Raw genomic sequence first — 19431 nt, 5'->3', positions numbered from 1 at the left:
GCGTGCCGTTTTTGCCGTTTTGTTTGTTTGATGCACGATAGTAGCCGTTTACGATATTATGTGACACAATCTCCTATTTCAGACGGTGGTGAGCTGGGCGGATCTGGTGGGGTCCACTACTAGCTGTTCATTTCGATCCGACTTCGTGTTTTTGCTATTTCAGATTCTGGGTAAGTATTCAGGCCAGTTTGGTGTGTTTTCTTTGCTATGTGTTTGAGATGTGTGAAAAGGGTACTTAGGCGAGAGTGTACTTTATCGCACTCGACCTAAACCCTAATTTGAATGTATAATTGTACTTGGCATATGTATATGAACCTTTTGGAACCAAAACCCTTGAGCTTGTGGCTCGGGGCGACTTTCGAGTAAAGTTTGTGAAGTTTGCAAAGTTTGTGAGTTCGTGGGCCCGATCTAAGACCTGTTTGGACTATTCGAGCCGGTTAGGGCTTGGTCGAAATCAGTCCAACTTAGTCTGAGGTCACCAAGTTTGTAGGTTCATGTTATGAACCAATTTTGTGAATCCGGTTCACCGAGAAGGTGACCAAGTTTGTGACCCGAGCTTGTGACTCAAGCTCAAGTTTGTGATTTCGTTCGCCCGGGCAAGTTTGTGAGGTGACTGGCCAGTGAGGGTGATAAGGTGTCGGTGGGTGTATAAGTGAAGTTCTACGGACTATTATTTGCGGTCGACGGAGTGTCGGCAGGAGATCATACATGGCACATGAATTGGCTTTGGAGCCACCCGTATCCTTATTATATGATGTTGTTCTTTTCTGCTTTTGCTTTACTCTTATTGTGTAATTGTTGCTACGTGAATTTATGCTTTCGCCCCTGTTTACTTACTAAGCATTTAGCTTACCCCTTTCCTTTTGTTTTCCTTAGCAGGGGCCGACGCGGGGACTTTTGGCTCGTATACTAGTATAGGTAGATTGGCTTGTAATAGTTGAACAGTTAGGATGTTTGTTTTTGTTTTGGTGGTTTGTATAAGGACCCTTCTTAGGGTCTACCTTTTGCTGGTTGTTGTTATAGTATATTAGAGCGGTTTGGCTTGAGGCTTTTGAAGATGTAAATAGACTTTTGGTGGTTGTATATATTATGAATCGTGTTCTTGTGGCTTAGAAGAGTTTTATTAGATTTAAGTTTTGAGTCCTGGCGCGAGCTAGGCAGGCGGCCCGCCGATACCCTTGGGTTCGCCCTTGGGAGAAGTGGGGTCGTCACATAACATATTTGCATCAGATTCAAGGTCATTTGATCAACAAAAATTCGAATCAAAGCATCGGTAAAATCAGGGCAGAATTGGTCATCAACCAACCGAAATTTTCCTCAACTTTCCTTTCAATTTTCCAACTAATCTCACTTTGTTTACCACTTAATTAATACAAAGCACACTTATAATCACCATATCAGTACAATATATCCATTGTGGGATTTTATAGAGCCCACTCCCATCATTTACAACCAAATAACAACACCCACATGAAGCTACAAGCTCCAAGGCCAAATTTAACCAACTAGAACTAAGATTAAGGGACCGAATGATTACCTCCTAATTTTTGATGAAAAATCAGAAATTTTGGTCACCAAAAGCACCAAGAAACTCAGCTAGAAGACCTCCTCCTCCAAGCCAAGGTGAATCTCCAAGTAGTTTAGGTGTTGTGTGAAGGTTTGTGGAAGATTTCGAAGCAAGATTGGAAACAAATGAAGAGAGCTTTGCTTCTCTTCTTTCTTGGGGTTGCCGGTCAGCTGATACTAGGAGGAAGAAAGAGTGTTTTGTACTTTGAATCTTGTCTTAGAAGCTTACGAGAATCGTGGCCCAAAAGCTTTACCAAAGTCAACTCTTAATAGTGCGCGTACGCGCGCGTTTCGTGCTCATTTCCTCTCGAGTTTGTTGCACTTGTGCACTAAACCTCCAAATGTAATTCCTTTAACACTATAATTATTCACTCTTAGTAGTCTAAAATAAATTTATAAAGTCCATCAATTAGTCGCGCGCTTGAAAACGCAAACTTCCGACTCGTGCACGATAAAGCGTAATTTCAAAGAAATTCTTGTAACGATGATATAACTAACTAATACTAGGGTAAATAATCATGAAAATAACTATTTTAGAAATAAAAACATGAGTTCTCACATGAGTCTAGTATTAATTTCTCAAATCTCCAATTAATTTGTACCAGCGCGTCTTTCGGAAAACTTTCGAAACGCGCACGGTATAAGCTTAATTTTAAGTTACTCACATCTAATCTCTCAATTAAATTTTCTTAATCTACTATTGATCATTCTTAATTCTCCAAGACTAATGTACTCTCGGATCGAACATAGCTCGAAAAATGTGTACTCCTTATTTCTCGCTAAACGAGCCCTAGAAAAATTAATTTTACTAGCGAGACGTGTTAAAAATATAATTGAGACATTATTCCATGTAAATAAGTTTAAGATGATTGAAATGAATTATTTAGAGAAAATGGGTAAGTAAATAATTAATTAAACCAGAAAAATAAAATAAAAATAAGAAAATTCGGGTCCTCACAACCTTCCCTATTTAAAAAGAATTTCATCCTCAAAATTCATACATTCCATAACCTCAGATAACCCTGAACCTTGTTGTGTGATCATTTCATATATTCTTACAGATGCCACTGGTCGGTTTCCTCCTCCATTGACTTGTCGAGATATAGTTCTATTCCCTTGTTGAGGAGTAGTTTCTCGTGGATACCTCTTTGGACAGTCGTGAACTTTATGGTTAGTGCTCCCACATCCCATACACTTTCGCCCCTTTAGCCAGCAGTTTTCTTCGGTATGATTCATCCTTCCACAATATCTACAAGTCGGAAGAGGCGTTGTGACTTGGCTAGCTTGCGAAGTTTTCTTTGATTGTATCTGTCCTACTAGACCTCTTCATGACATAGTCCCTTCTGGTTCCTTTATCATGAGTGGTAAAGGAAGTAATAGTCTTACTCCATCCACTCCTTTTCTAACTTTGGGTGGTGGTCCAATTTCTCTTAGTCTACTATCGGATGTATCCCTTTTCCTCGCTTGAAAGGCTCTCAGTTGGGATTTTGTGCTTTCCACCCTTTGCGCTTTCTCGAGAGCGTCACTAAATGTTTCAATCTATGCTGTGGCAAGGGCATCTTGAATTTCTAAATTTAATTCTTGGATAAACCGTCTTATTCTTTTTCGTTCCGTAGCCACCACTTCTGGAGCATATGTAGATAATTTCGTGAATCGTGTTTCGTACTCAGCTACACTCAAAGTTTCTTGACGAAACTTTATAAAATCGTCTTCTCTCTTTTCTTGGACAAGTGGAGGAAGAAATTTCTCATTAAATTCTCATACAAAGTTTATCCAAATCCTTGGTGTTTGATCTCTTTCCCACTTGTTTCTTATAACATTCCACCAAGCTCGGCCTGCTCCTTCAAGTTGAAATACAGCAAAAGTGACTTGTCTTTCCTCTGTGTAGTCCAAGGCATCGAATATATTCCTTATTTTCTCTAACCAATTCTCAGCCACTTCTAGGTCAGGTTCTCCAGAAAATTTGGGCGGGAAGAATTTCTGAAACCGCTCCAAAACTCGATCCTCCCCTATCTCTTGGTTTCCAGGTTGGTTTCCTTGTCCAACCCCCTGACCCTGTTGAACTACTAAGAACTCTAGTACATCCATCATGCGAGTTAAAACTAAGGCCATTTGGTCATCTCTTTCCCCAGCCCTTGGCTCGGCGTTTTGATCAATATCACACCCATTATCTACTCTTTGATTTCGGGGTTGTCTAGGTTGACGTCCCTTTCGTTGTCTTCTAGTTTCCATGTTCACAGCTAATCTATACGCATATGCATAAACCTCACACTAAGCCATAATTGAACTACACACACATACCAGTAACAATTCTAAAGAAATGAAATCACTTGCACAAATAACATTATCACCGTACACGTCAAACACAAACTAGAGTTCATTAGATCCTAACACAAGTTACAGTCAAGTAAAGTTCATACCAAGTCAAGGTCGGTAAACAAAAGTAAACAGGTGATTAACAAAAGTACATGCATCTCCAAGGTGCAAACTCTTAAGTCCTATTCCCATCGCGCCACTACAAAAGATCACAAGTAGTGTTTCACTAGATTAATTGGACCTAGATGATTCCCGTTCCCTAACACGTTCAAATTCAATCCCAACACCAGGATCTTCTGGGTTACGATCTTCTCCACCTTCCGCTCTTAATTGTTGTGCCATCTTACCCAAACGATTATTGATTTCCTGTAACTATTCACGCGAAATATCGATTCGTTATTAATCCCCACAAATAGAGATCTCAAGTCCTTAGGATTGCCCTCAACTCTTAAGTACTCAGGTACAAGAATCCGAAACAAGATAATTCACAACTCGAGCCGGCCGGTCCCAAGAGTAAATCACCACATTTGAGATTCCTACCCAACATACATATCTAATTTTCTCCGAGTATCAAGATAAAAGGTTTATACTTATCACATTCATGATTCATAGTTTCACTCTAGAAGAGCACTTAAGTCCGTATTTATCGACATAGTAAGAACCATAACACTATTTGCCCCAAACTCACCCCGTGCAGAGACTACGCTAAGCGGCTTTGATTTTCATCCCTACAAATAGTCACTTAACTTTCAAAACAGTCCCACAGTCCGGCATCCTAAACTTATAAGCCTATAATACACTACAAAGATCTGAAACCTAAGTTCTAAAACCAACTGTGACGCCCCCACTTCTCCTAAGCGCGAACCCAAGGGTATCCACGGTACGCCTGCCCAACCCTCACCGGGACTCACTACGATCCATAATACAAATTTAGAAATTCTTCGAATAATTTCAATATACATTTAAAATACTCCAAAACACAACTAGTTAACCTTCAAAGGTTAAATACAATCCAAAAGAATATGTACTACAGTCGTATACTATAATACAATTTAAGTCTTCAAAAGCAATTTAATACTATTCGTGAGCACTCTCGGTCTTGAACTCTATTAAGGAAAACAAAAGTGTGGAATGAGCTAAACAACCCAGTGAGGTTCCAAGACACTCTAGCAGTTCTAATAAATCAAGTAATTTGAGCATAACACATGTATGCTTCAAGGTTGCACATTGGTACATTAACATGAAACAGTTATCATTATACAGAAATAAACACATATTGAAAGATCCGGTGTTCCAGTGGAACCATTTCGGTCAACTTCGCCTTATAACTTCAGATCCCCTCGGTTTGTCTGGCCATCACCTTATCCCTCAAGTGGTAATACTCGAGTATACCGAAACGGTGGTCCAGGGTTCCAACCTACCCGACCGAGCCTAGTCCTGGCTCGAGCAGGTTAGTAACCAAGGACAGGATCCAGTTCAGCTTAGAGCTTACAACATGCGCAAGTAATCAAGTAAATCGGTAAATGGTAGTAATTTGTCATATTAGTAGGTCGAGTGAGATAAAGTACACACTCGCCTTAAAATGGAGAAAAAGTTCATAGGAGCAATTATCGGTAGCACTTAACAGTTAAACACGTAATGACTATGGAGTAAACATGTCGTAAAACTATTCAAATTACGTACTCCTACATGGAACTCTCACCAATCAAAATAAGTGAGTAAAGAAAGTCGTCAATGATCCATTTCGGGATTCTCTTCGAGACTTTCTTGATTGCCTGAAGAAAAGTGACCAATAATCACCCTCACAATTTCACAAATTCCTTATCAAACAAGAAAGAATGCACACTTGCTTTAGAATTCAAGTCAATGTCTTTATTAGGGTTTCATTTTATCAAAAGTGTAGATTTTAAAGTTACTGATGAAACTCATATCCTCCACGAAATCGGGTTCAAAACGATAGATTAATGTCAAGATAAGAAGTCAAGTTTCCAAAATTTCATTTTTTAAGAAATCGGCAAATTTCAGCCTTGTGCGTCAAGCCTTGAAAAATCATATCTTGCAATCAGTAGGTCCAAAATTGGAAAATCTTATACTGTTGGAATTTCGTTTCAATGTAGTAAAAGTTTCTAGAAAACACTTTTCCAAGATTCTAAATGGAAGACATTCGAATTTCAGCTCAAAATGGTTGACTTACACTCCCAAGACAGTTTCAGTCTTGGTTTTCGGTAAACTTTGAAAATTCGGTAAAATTCACCGAAAGTGAACCAACCTCTGAAATTTGCAGCACTATTAGAGTTCCAATCAAAGTTTTAAACACAATGAACAGAATTAGAATCGGAGTTTTGAGGGCCAAGATAAAGCAGCTCAAAATTGGCCAAAAACAAGGACTGTTGGATCAATTTTCCAGATTTGGAAAACGAATTTGGCCCAGCATTTAGGTATCGAAATGGTCTTGGATTGACACCAAAATTGGTATAACTCAACTTCCATATGAGGACTACTCCTCTACCAAATTTCATTTGAAATTTCACACGGGTAGGTAGTGAACCAAACTACCCAAGTTGAATAAAATCCCAAGACCAATCTGTCTTTTGCTTTCTTCTTCCTTTTCAAACATTTTGCCCAATGAAACGACTCAAATCTGGCTCATTTATAAAACAAAAGTTTGAGAAACATCCAATATATATTTGGTAGGTGATTGACACCAAAATTTTCAAAATAACAAGTCTCAATTCAAGCTAGGCCATTCGGCTAGCCAAAATTAGGGTTTTCCAAATTTGGTACAGTTTGGGAATTGGACTATATCTCACTCAATTCAACTTGGAATTGGACATGGTTGATGGATTTCGAAACTACATTCAAAAGGTTACATTTCATTAGAAGGAGTCATTTTGAAATTCACTTTTGCAAATAAGAGAAAATGGAGCCACAATTTGCAGCTTCTACAATTTTCTCGGTTGCACTGGCAGAACAGAGCAGTTGACTTTGATTAGTCACTACAGATGACTCACTTAGAATTAAAAGGTGCATGATACACCGTTAGAAAATATGGTGTCTAGTTTCAAATGCCGCTAATGGCACCTGATTTTGACATCTGAGCAAAGAGTTATGATCGTTCAAAGTTTACTGCCAGAGAGCCCCTGTTACACGATTTTTCAGTTTTGTTCATACCAAAACTAGGTTTTTCCTCAACCAAATCAAGTGATTTTTGGTGAAAACTTTCCACACATCCTACATAACATATTTGCATCAGATTCAAGGTCATTTGATCACCAAAAATTAGAATCAAAGTTTCGGTAAAAATAGGGCAGAATTGGTCATCAACCAACAGAAATTTTCCTCAACTTTCCAACTAATCTCACCTTGTTTACCACTTAATTAACACAAACCACACTCATAATCACCATATCAGTCCAATATATACATTGTGGGATTTCATAGAGCCCACTCCAATCATTTACAACAAAATTACAACACCCACATGAAGCTACAAGCTCCAAAGCCAAATTTAACCAACTAGAACTAAGATTAAGGGACCGAATGATTACCTCCTATTTTTTGATGAAAAATTAGAAATTTTGGTCACCAAAAGCTCCAAGAAACTCGGCTAGAGGACCTCCTTCTCCAAGCCAAGGTGAATCTCCAAGTAGTTTAGGTTTTGTGTGAAGATTTGTGGAAGATTTGGAAGCAAGATTGGAAACAAATGAAGAGAGCTTTGCTTCTCTTCTTCCTTGGGGTTGCTGGTCGGCTAATACTGGGAGGAAGTGATAGTGTTTTGTACTTTAAATCTTGACTTAGAAGCTTACGACAATTATGGCCCAAAAGTTTTACCAAAGTCAACTCTTAATAGTGCGCGTACGCGCGCGTTTCGTGCCTGTTTCCTCTCGGATTTGTTCTACTTGTGCACTAAACCTCCAATCTAATTCCTTTAACACTATAACTATTTACTCTTAGTAGTCTAAAATAAAATTATAAAGTCCATCAATTGGTCGCGCACGTGAAAATGCGAACTTCCGACTCGTGCGCGATAAAGCGCAATTTCAAAGAAATTCTTGTAACGATGATATAACTAACTAATACAAGGGTAAATAATCATGAAAATAACTATTTTACAAATAAAAACATGATTTCTCATATGAGTCTAGTATTAATTTCGCAAATCTCCAATTAATTTGTATCAGCGCGTCTTTCGAAAAACTTTCGACCCGCGCACGGTATAAGCTTAATTTTAAGTTACTCACATCTAATCTCTCAATTAAATTTTCTTAATCTACTATCGATTATTCTTAATTCTCCAAGACTAATGTATTCTCGGATCGAACATAGCCTCGAAAAATGTGTACTCCTTATTTCTCGCTAAACGAACCCTAGAAAAATTAATTTTACTAACGACACGTGTTAAAAATATAATTGAGACATTATTCCACTTAATAAGTTTAAAATGATTGAAATAAATTATTCAGAGAAAATGGGTGAGTAAATAATTAATTAAACTAGAAAAATAAAATAAAAATAAGAAAATTCGGGTCCTCACAACCTTCCCTCCTTAAAAAGAATTTAGTTCTCGAAATTCATACCTTCCATAACCTCAAATAACCCTGAACCCTGTTGTGTGATCATTTCATATGTTCTTACAGATGCCACTGGTCGGTTTCCTCCACCATTAACTTGTCGAGGGATAGTTCTATTCCCTTGTTGAGTAGTAGTTTCTCGTGGATATCTCTTTGGACAGTCGTGAACTTTATGGTTGGTGCTCCTACATCCCATACACTTTCGCCCCTTTAGCCAGCAGTTTCTTCGGTATTATTCGTCCTTCCACAATATCCACAGGTCGGACGAGGGTTGTGACTTGGCTTGATTGCGAGGTTTTCTTTGATTGTATCTGCGACGGCCCCACCTCCCCCTAAGGCGAACCAAAGGGTTTAGCGGACTGCCTGCCCAACTCTCGCCGGGACTCACTCACTTACTACATTCCTCAAGTAAATTACAAGGTACAACTCAAATAATACATCCAATTCTCCAAAAATTACATATCATAAGCGAATCGGAAACTAGTTCTAAGCGTAGAATGTAGATATACATCCGATTCAATTCCAAATATTTATACAGGCCCAAAAGTACATCAACCAAAACCAAATCTAAACTATACAAGATGTACGCCATCCAGCCACACAGAGATCCAAATACAAGTTCTTCCTTTATTTCGATCCCTGTGGGGAGAAGAAGATAATAGGGGGTGACCTAGAAGCTCAGTGAGTGACCAGTAAAATCAACAGCCAAGTATATTTCACAATAAAGCATTGATATGATGTCATGATGCAGTAATCAAATGTTCATTTATTGCTCATGTGAGCCAGTGAAGTTCTTGTACTTAAATATCCAACGCTCGTTTAGATCAGGTAACCGTGAAACAGAAGTAAGGAGCCATCGTGCTCCAAAGAATGTGTAAACAATAATAGAGACATTGGTTCTAAGCACAAGACTTTCCAGGAACTCATTGGAGCCAAACTATGTCATGGCACACACCCAAACCCAAATGATATGCAATGGAGTAATAAATGCAAGAATTAGTTCAAAAGTAACTTTGGAAATAGTTGAGGGATCACTCACCAACCACGACTCACGAACCTCATCCATCATTTATTATTGTCTTACTCAAGTCCAAGCCCTAGATCACAAATGGAAATAAGGAGTAAAACGATCAAAGCGGAAAAACAGTAAAGGAATGCATCGGGCGTGCGCGGAAATGAAAATGGTACAAAACAGTTTACACGATTTTGCCCATAACTGGAGCTGTGATTATCAGATCAAAATGTACTAGGTAGTGTCTCGAAGCTTAGACAAAGAGTTACAACTTTCATGAAGACACCTCAACCTAGTTTTTAGTATATCCAAGTCAAATTTGCCAAATATAGAACTAGAATTCCAAAGGCAAGTTTATCTTTCTCGTGAAAATTTGGCAGCATGCCCCTTGTGTTTACCTAATTTTCCAGCCATTTATGGCCTCATTATTTTTCCTCAGCCAATCCCAAAGTCATACATATCATAGATTCAAGTAAATAGCCGTTCCATAGGCTCATAACAACATAAGAACAAAAATCAAAGTGATAACAAGTGTGGAAATGTAACCTAGCAAAAGACAGATTTGACGTGTGGTTGCGGAAAGAACACATACGAGGCTACGCTTATCGAATTGAGGCGTAACTTATACTGTTTCGAAGATAAGACACAGAGATACAATTTTTATGAAGATCACTTAGTCCATTTTCCAATGAAACCTAGTCAAATTCCCAATTTACAGAACCAAAATCCAACTAGTCGGCTAATTAACCGGACTGTACTGGAATAGTCATATCTCAGGTTACCAAGGTCCGATTAAGGTGTTCTTGGAGGAGTTTAAAAGCTAAGACAGAATACTAAAACTTTCATGTTTTTTCAAAAGGCTAAATCCCAACGGATTATAGTGAATAAATACAACCAAATAGACTAAACTGTCCACGCGGAACTCTGGAATGTACCCTAGAACAGTGAGGGTATTTTCATCTTTTCACAAGCTACATAGCTCCGATTGAGCTGAAGTTTTGTAGGCACCTATAAAATACCATTATCTACAACTTTTATGTTTTAGTCCAAGCCTAATTTGGCCTCTAAATATGAGTTCCAAAACCGGGCAGAACTGAATTAGGAAATTCCAGAAATCTGAAATTTTTGGTTTCCAATGAAACTCTCTTCAATTCCTTGTTCCAAACTCTACCAAAGCCCCTTATATAATCTTATATATAACATCTATCAACCATACAACAAGTTTAGGCAGAAATTAATCAAACCCTAACTTGCTTAAATCATCCAAAATTCATCACAACAACTTGCATATCTTGTAATCAAGCCAAAACATGAACTAGATAGCATCTTAAACCAAAATAAAAGAATCAAAGCCACAAATTAGACTTTATACCTCAAAAACAAAGCTTGAAAGAGTGATACTTCACCTCCTTTGGAAATTTCTTAGTTCCCCAAGCTTCCCAACTCACAACCCGCACTTTAATCGGTTTAGAATTTTGATTCTTCACTTGGATGATGTAAATCAAGAAGAAAATGGTGCAACTCTTGCTCCCCCTTTCTCTCTCTCTATTCTCGGCCAAGGAGCAGAAAAAAAATGAAGAAGAAAGGCTGCTCATGGTGTTAATTAAGGCAAGAGATTAGGATGAATCTTGACCACAAGCTTTGCCAACACTTGGCTCACCCTCCACCACAAAATTTTCTCTTTCTTCTCCTTGCATTTTGGCCACATATTTCGGTCAAGAGATAGCTATGAGGGGGAAGATATTTTGCTCAATTAGTAATGAGCTTGTATGGTAAGAAAGTAGTGGTCAAGTGGTGCGTTCAATCGCTAGTGCGCGGTACCCGCCGGTTCGCGCCGTTTTTCTTAAAAACACACGTACTAGGGTTTTCACTTCCTATTCACTAATCTTGTATCATTGCTTCTAATCACATATTATTTCTCACTTAAAAGTCATTTTTAATCACCAAATTTGATCCTTGCTTTGTACCGAAAATTCATCCGGCGAAAATCGCGAAAACCCTAATTTTGCTCCAATCTTGAAACCAAAAGTGAAACCCTACTTTCTAGGTTCATTGGCACTTATTGTGAGGTGATTGAGTAGTAGGGCCATTATAAAGTGCTATTTGTCAAAGAAAAGGTAATTTTTAAGAAAAATATACGGAATTTGCACGGCTTCTGGCCGGATTCTCCACTAAACACTATTCACCAGAAATTTTCCCTTTTCTTCTGCCGCGGGGCGTCACAGTATCTGTCCTACTGGAGCTCTTCGTGACGTAGTCCCTTCTGGTTCCTTTGTCATGGGTGGTGAAAGAAGTGATAGTCTTACTCCATCCACTCATTTTCTAACTTTAGGTTGTGGTCCAATTTCTCCTAATCTACTATCGGATGCATCCCTTTTCCTCGCTTGAAAGGCTCTCAGTTGGGATTTTGTACTTTCCACCTTTTGCGCTTTCTAGAGAGCGTCAATAAATGTTTCAATCTGTGCTGCGGCAAGGGTATCTTGGATTTCTAAATTTAATCCTTGGATATACCGTCATATTCTCTTCCATTCCGTAGCTACCAATTCTGGAGCATATGTAGATAATTTTTAAATCGTGTTTCGTACTCAGCCACACTCAAAGTTTCTTGACGAAGCTTTATAAAATCGTCTTCTCTCTTTTCTTGGACAAGTGGAGGAAGAAATATCGCAATAAACTCTCGTACAAAGTTTATCTAACTCCTTGGAGTTTGATCACTTTCCCACTTGTTTCTTATAACATTCCACCAAGCTCGGGTTGCTCCTTCAAGTTGAAATACAGCAAAAGTGACTTGTCTTTCCTCTGTGTAGTCCAAGACATCGAATATATTCCTTATTTTCTCTAATCAATTCTCAGCCACGTCCGGGTTAGGTTCTCCAGAAAATTTGGGCGAGAAGAATTTCTGAAACCGCTCCAAAGCTCGATCCTCCCCTATCTCTTGGTTTCCATGTTGGTTTCCTTGTCCAACCCCCTGACCCCGTTGAGCTACTAAGAGCTCTAGTACACCCGTCATGCAAGTTAAAACTAATGCCATTTGGTCATCTCTTTCCCCAGCCCTTGGCTCGGCGTTTTGGTCAATATCAGACCCATTATCTACTCTTTCATTTCGGGGTTGTCTAAGTTGACATCCCTTTCGTTGTCTTCTAGTTTCAATGTTCATAGCTAATCTATACGCATATGCATAAACCTCACTAAGCCATAATTGAACTGCACACACATACCAGTAACAATTCTAAAGAAATGAAATCACTTGCACAAATAACATTATCACCATACAAGTCAAACACAAACTAGAGTTCATTAGATCATATCACAAGTTTCAATTAAGTAAAGTACATACCAAGTCAAGATCAGTAAACAAAAGTAAACAGGTGATTAACAAAAGTACTTGCATCATCAAGGTGCAAACTCTTAAGTCCTATTCCCATCGTGCCACTACAAAAGATCACAAGTAGTGCTTCACTAGATTAATTGGACTTAGATGATTCCCGTTCCCTAACACGTTCAACTTCAATCCCAACACCAGGATCTTCTGGGCTACGATCTTCTCCACCTCTCGCTCTTAATTATTGTGCCATCTTAGCCAAACGATTATTGATTTCCTGTAACTATTCACTTGAAATATCGATTCGTTCTTATTTCCCACAAATGGAGATCTCAAGTCCTTAGCATTGCCCTCAACTCCTAAGTACTCGGGTACAAGAATTCGAAACAAGATAATTCACAACTCGAGCTGACCGGTCCCAAGAGTAAATCACCACATTTGAGATTCCTACCCAACATACATATCTAATTTTCTCAAAATATCAAGATAAAGGGCTTATACCTATTACATTCATGATTCATAGCTTCACTCTAGAATAGCACTTATGTCTTTACTTATCCACATAATAAGAACCATAACACTACTTGGCCCAAGCTCACCCCGCGCAAAGACTACGCGAAGCGGTTCTGATTTTCATCCCTACAAATAGTTACTTAACTTTCAAACCAGTCCCACAGTCCGACATCCTAAACTTATAAGCCTAAGATAAACTACAAAGATCTGAAACCTAAACTTTGATACCAACTGTGACGCCCCCACTTCTCCCAAGGGCGAACCCAAGGGTATCCGCGGAGCGCCTGCCCAACTCTCGCCGGGACTCACTATGATCCATAATACAAAACTAAAAATTCTTCGAATAATTTCAATATACTTTTAAAATACTCCAGAACACAACTAGTTAACCTTCAAGGTTAAATACAACCCAAAAGAATATGTACTACAGTCGTCTACTATAATACAATTTAAGTCTTCAAAAGAAAGCAACTTAGTACTATTCACGAGCACTCTCGATCTTGAACATTGTTAAGGAAAACAAATGAGTGGAATGAACTAAACAGCCCAGTGAGGTTCCAAAACACTCTAGCAGTTCTAATAACTCAAGTAATTTGAGCATAACACATGTATGGTTCAAGGTTGCACATTGGCACATTAACATGAAACAGTTATCATTATACAGAAATAAACACATATTGAAGGATACGGTGTTCCAGTGGAACCATTTCGGTTAACTTCACCTTATAACTTCAGATCCCCTCGGTTTGTCTGGCCATCACCTTATCCCTCTAGTGGTAATACTCGAGTATACCGAAACGGTGGTCCAGGGTTCCAACCTACCCGACCGAGCCCAGTCCTGGCTCGAGTAGGTTAGTAACCAAGGGCAGGATCCAGTTCAACTTAGAGCATACAACATGCGCAAGTAATCAAATAAATCGGTAAACGGTAGTAATTTGTCATTTTAGTAAGTCGAGTGAGATAAAGTACACACTCGCCTTAAAATGGTGGAAAAATTCATAGGAGCAATTATCGGTAGCACTTAACAGTTACACACGTAATGACCATGGAGTAAACATGTCGTAAAACTATTCAAATTACGTACTCCTATATGGAACACTCACCAATCAAAATAAGTGAGTAAAGAAAGTCGTCAATGATCCATTTTGGGATTCTCTTCGAGACCTTCTTGATCGCCTGAAAAAAAGTGACCAATAATCACCCTCACAATTTCACAAATTCCTTATCAAACAAGAAAGAATGCACACTTGCTTTAGAATTCAAGTCAATGTCTTTGTAAGGGTTTCATTTTATCGAAAGTTAAGATTCAAAAGTGTGGATTTTAAAGTTACTGATGAAACTCATATCCTCCACGAAATTGGGTTCATAACGATAGATTAATATCAAGATAAGAAGTCAAGTTTACGAAATTTCATTTTCTAAGGAATCGGCAAATTTCAGCCTTGTGCGTCAAGCCTAGAAAAATCATATCTTGCACTCAATAGGTCCAAAATTGGAAAATCTTATACCGTTAGAATCTTGTTTCAATGTGCAAAAAGTTTCTAGAAAACACTTTTTCAAGATTCTAAATGGAAGACATTCGAATTTCAACTAAAAGTGGTTGACTTACACTCCCAAGACAGTTTCAGTCTTGGTTTTCAGTAAACTTTGGAAATTCAGCAAAATTCACAGAAAGTGAAATAGCCTCTGAAATTTACAGCACTATTAGAGTTCCAATCAAAGTTTTAAACACAATAACTGGAACTAGAATCGGAGTTTTGAGCGCCAAGATATAGCAGCTCAAAATTGGCCAAAAACAAGGACTGTTGGGTCAATTTTCCAGATTTCGAAAACGACTTTGGACCATCATTTAGGTACCGAAATGGTCTTGGAGTGACACCAAAATTGGTATAACTCAACTTCCATATGAGGACTACTCCTCTACCAAATTCATTTGAAATTTCACACGGGTAGGTAGTGAACCAAACTACCCAAGTTGAATAAAATCCCAAGACCAATCTGTCTTTTGCTTTCTTCTTCCTTTTCAAACATTTTGCCCAATGAAACGACTCAAATCTGGCTCATTTATGAAACAAAAGTCTGAAAAACATCCAATATATATTTGGTAGGTGATTGACACCAAAATTTTCAAAATAACAAGTCTCAATTCAAGCTAGGTCATTCGGCTAGCCAAAATTACGGTTTTTCCAGATTTGGTACAGTTTGGGAATTGGACTATATCTCACTCAATTCAACTTGGAATTGGACATGGTTGATGGATTTGGAAACTACATTCAAAAGGTTACATTTCATCAGAAGGAGTCATTTTGAAATTCAGTTTGCAAATAAGAGAAAATTGAGCCACAATTTGCAGCTTCTACAATTTTCTCGGTTGCACTGGCAGAACAGAGCAGTCGACTTTGATTAGTCACTATAGATGACTCACTTAGAATTAAAATGTCCATGATACACCATTAGAAAACTATGGTGTCTAGTTTCAAATGCCACTAACGGCACCTGCTTTTGACATCTGAGCAAAGAGTTATGATCGTTCAAGGTTTACTGCCAGAGAGCCCTATTACGCGATTTTCCAGTTTTGTTCTTACCAAAACTCGGTTTTCCTCAACCAAATCAAGTGATTTTTGGTAGAAACTTTCCACACATCCTATATAACATATTTGCATCAGATTCAAGATCATTTGATCACCAAAAATTTGAATCAAAGTTTCGGCAAAAATAGGGCAGAATTGGTCATCAACCAACCAAAATTTTCCTCAACTTTCCTTTCAATTTTCCAACTAATCTCACCTTGTTTACCACTTAATTAACACAAACCACACTTATAATCACCATATCAGTCCAATATATCCATTGTGGGATTTCATAGAGCCCACTCCAATCATTTACAACAAAATAACAACACCCACATGAAGCTACAAGCTCCAAGGCCAAATTTAACCAACTAGAACTAAGATTAAGGGACTGAATGATTACCTCCTAATTCTTGATGAAAAATCAGAAATTTTGGTCACCAAAAGCTCCGAGAAACTCGGCTAGAAGACCTCCTCCTCCAAGCCAAGGTGAATCTCCAAGTAGTTTAGGTGTTGTGTGAAGATTTGTGGAAGATTTGGAAGCAAGATTGGAAACAAATGAAGAGAGCTTTGCTTCTCTTCTTCCTTGGGGTTGCTGGTCAGCTGATACTAGGTGGAAGAAAGAGTCTTTTGTACTTTGAATCTTGTCTTAGAAGCTTATGAGAATCGTGGCCCAAAAGCTTTACCAAAGTCAACTCTTAATAGTGCGCGTACGCGCTTGTTTTGTGCCCGTTTCCTCTCGAGTTTGTTCCACTTGTGCACTAAACCTCAAAATGTAATTCCTTTAACACTATAATTATTCACTCTTAGTAGTCTAAAATAAATTTATAAAGTCCATCAATTAGTCGCGCGCTTGAAAACTCGAACTTCCGACTCGTGCGCGATAAAGCGCAATTTCAAAGAAATTCTTGTAACGATGATATAACTAACTAATACCAGGGTAAATAATCTTGAAAATAACTATTTTAGAAATAAAAAAATGAGTCCTCACATGAGTCTAGTATTAATTTCTCAAATCTCCAATTAATTTGTACCAGCGCGTCTTTCGGAAAACTTTCGACGCGCGCACGGTATAAGCTTAATTTTAACTTACTCACATCTAATCTCTTAATTAAATTTTCTTAATCTACTATTGATCATTCTTAATTCTCCAAGACTAATGTACTCTCAGATCGAACATAGTCTCGAGAAACGTGTACTCCTTATTTCATACTAAACGAGCCCCAGAAAAATTAATTTTACTAACGAGACGTGTTAAAAATATAATTGAGACATTATTCCATTTAATAAGTTTAAAATGATTGAAATAAATTATTCAGAGAAAATGGGTGGGAAAATAATTAATTAAACCAGAAAAATTAAATAAAAATAAGAAAATTCGGGTCCTCACAACCTTCCCTCCTTAAAAAGAATTTCGTTCTTGAAATTCATACCTTCCATAACCTCAGATAACCCTGAACCTTGTTGTGTGATCATTTCATATATTCTTGCAGATGCCACTGGTCGGTTTCCTCCTCCATTAACTTGTCGAGGGATAGTTCTATTCCCTTGTTGAGTAGTAGTTTCTCGTGGATATCTCTTTGGACAGTCGTGAACTTAATGGTTGGTGCTCCCACATCCCATACACTTTCGTACCTTTAACCAGCAATTTTCTTTGGTATAATTTGTCCTTCCATAATATCCACAGGTCGGACGAGGCGTTGTGACTTAGCTTGCTTGCGAGGTTTTCTTTGATTGTATCTGTCCTACTGGAGCTCTTCAAGACGTAGTCCCTTCTGGTTCCATTATCATGAGTGGTGAAGAAAGTGATAGTCTTACTCCATCCACTTCTGTTCTAACTTTGGGTGGTGGTCCAATTTCTCTTAGTCTACTATCGGATGCATCCCTTTTCCTCGCTTGAAAGGCTCTTAGTTGGGATTTTGTACTTTCCACCCTTTACGCTTTCTCGAGAGCGTCACTAAATGTTTCAATCTGTGCTGCGGCAAGGGCATCTTGGATTTCTAAATTTAATCTCTGGATAAACCGTCTTATTCTCTTCCGTTCCGTAGCCACCAATTCTGGAGCATATGTAGATAATTTCGTAAATCGTGTTTCAAACTCAGCCACACTCAAAGTTTCATAACGAAACTTTATAAAATCATCTTCTCTCTTTTCTTGGATAAGTGGAGGAAGAAATTTCTTATTAAATTCTCATACAAAGTTTATCCAAATCCTTGGAGTTTGATCTCTTTCCCACTTGTTTCTTATAACATTCCACCAAGCTCGAGCTGCTCCTTCAAGTTGAAATACAGCAAAAGTGACTTGTCTTTCCTCTGTGTAGTCCAAGGCATCGAATATATTCCTTATTTTCTCTAACCAATTCTCAGCCACTTCTGGGTCAGGTTCTCCAGAAAATTTGGGCGGGAAGAATTTCTGAAACCGCTCCAAAGCTCGATCCTCCCCTATGTCTTGGTTTCCAAGTTGGTTTCCTCATCCAATCTCCTGACCCTGTTCAGCTACTAAGAGCTCTAGTACATCCGTCATGCGAGTTAAAACTAATGCCATTTGGTCATCCCTTTCCCCAGCCCTTGGCTCAGCGTTTTGGTCAATATCAGACCCATTATTTAGTCTTTGATTTCGGGGTTGTCTAGGTTGACGTCCATTTCATTGTCCTCTAGTTTCCATGTTCACAGCTAATCTATACGCATATGCATAAACCTCACTAAGCCATAATTGAACTACACACACATACCAGAAACAATTCTAAAGAAATGAAATCACTTGCACAAATAACATTATCACCATACATGTCAAACACAAACTAGAGTTCATTAGATCATAACACAAGTTACAGTCATGTAAAGTACATACCAAGTCAAGGTCAGTAAACAAAAGTAAACAGATGATTAACAAAAGTACATGTATCTCCAAGGTACAAACTCTTAAGTCCTATTCCTATCGCGCCACTACAAAAGATCCCAAGTAATGCTTCACTAGATTAATTGGAACTAGATGATTCCTGTACCCTAACACGTTCAAATTCAATCCCAACACCAGGATCTTCTGGGCTACGATCTTCTCCACCTCCCGCTCTTAATTATTGTGCCATTTAGCCAAACGATTATTGGTTTCCTGTAACTATTCACGTGAAATATCGATTCGTTCTTATTCCCCACAAATGGAGATCTCAAGTCCTTAGGAATGCCCTCAACTCTTAAGTACTCGAGTACAAGAATCCGAAACAATGTAATTCACAACTCGAGCCGGTCGGTCCCAAGAGTAAATCACCACATTTGAGATTCCTACCCAACATATATATCTAATTTTCTCCAAGTATCAAGATAAAGGGTTTATACCTATCACATTCATGATTCATAACTTCACTCTAGAAGAGCACTTAAGTCTTTACTCATCCACATAATATAACCATAACACTACTTGACCCAAGCTCACCCCGTGCAGAGACTACGCGAAACGGCTCTGATTTTCATCCCTATAAATAGTTACTTAACTTTCAAACCAGTCCCACAGTCCGTCTTCCTAAACTTATTAGCCTAAGATACACTACGAAGATCTGAAACC

Source organism: Coffea arabica, chromosome 2e (assembly GCF_036785885.1).
Source record: "Coffea arabica cultivar ET-39 chromosome 2e, Coffea Arabica ET-39 HiFi, whole genome shotgun sequence".
Lineage (NCBI taxonomy): Eukaryota > Viridiplantae > Streptophyta > Magnoliopsida > Gentianales > Rubiaceae > Coffea > Coffea arabica.
This window is presented reverse-complemented; position numbering follows the sequence as displayed.